This window comes from Morus notabilis, unplaced genomic scaffold, assembly GCF_000414095.1.
Source record: "Morus notabilis unplaced genomic scaffold, ASM41409v2 Scaffold298, whole genome shotgun sequence".
Taxonomy (NCBI): Eukaryota; Viridiplantae; Streptophyta; class Magnoliopsida; order Rosales; family Moraceae; genus Morus; species Morus notabilis.
In genome coordinates, this window is record NW_010359398.1 from 315,519 (window position 1) to 316,581 (window position 1,063).

The following is a 1,063-nucleotide window of genomic DNA, read 5'->3' on the forward strand; positions in this document are numbered from 1 at the left end:
TTTGAGTACTAGATACTGAGAGAGAATTCTCTGCATTTGTATTTGAAGATTTATTGGATGAGTGTTTGTTTCTTAAGAAAATGAGAAACTGAGTGATGGTCGACTATAGAAGGAGATCTTCTGGTCTAGTTGAAAGTTCGAGCGTGTACTAATTTTTCAATAGTGGATTTGACTAGGGATTGTATGTCCCTGCAATGAATGTAGAATAGATTGATCCAAACATAAGGAAAACTCTTGTTTTTTAATTGCCTTTCCATTTTATTTATGTTTTGGAGAGGCAAAAGATATTGTAGCAAACAGCAAAAGGCGCCAATATACGTAATCGTTTTTATTTTTAAAATTTGGAGAGGCAAAAGATAAATAAGCACCGCTACCCCCACAATCCTAGGATTTTGAATATGTTGACAGCAAGAAAAGATTACCAGTTGTGGGGTTTAATTAAAACAAAAACAAAAAAGGACAAATTGCGGGACATGATCGTAATTAACAGCAATTACAGGAGCATTATGGTAGAGAGGGAGTGAAAACCCAATACAGAGCCTAGAACCGAATCCCAGCAAAAAGATACTCCTAGTTGAAGTTTGAACCTTCCTCTTCCCTCAAGGGCAGACAGGAGACGGGACGGGGCCTCCAATAACGCAAAAAACGACATCTCACCGGAACCCAACTGCCAGCCGTTGAAACTTCTGGAATTCCGATTCAGTCACCTGTAAGCCCCCGAAATTACGACAATAAACCCTAGCCCCTCATTTCCAACAACGAACGAATCAGAAACCAGTGAAAACCAAAACTCACTTCACTCTCTCACTCTCTCCCTCTCCCTTCTAACCGTCGGAGAACTCAAAACGACGACGTCGATGAGCGGCGCAAGGAACAGATCCTCTGCGGCAATGCACCACCGCAGCAACCCTGCGCCTTCCCTTCCCTTGGTCGTCTCCCTCAACTGCATCGAAGATTGCGCCCTCGAGCAGGAATCCCTCGCCGGCGTCGCCGCCGTCGAGCACGTTCCCCTCGCACGCCTCGCCGACGGGAAGATCGAGTCCGCCGCCGCCGTTCTCCTCCC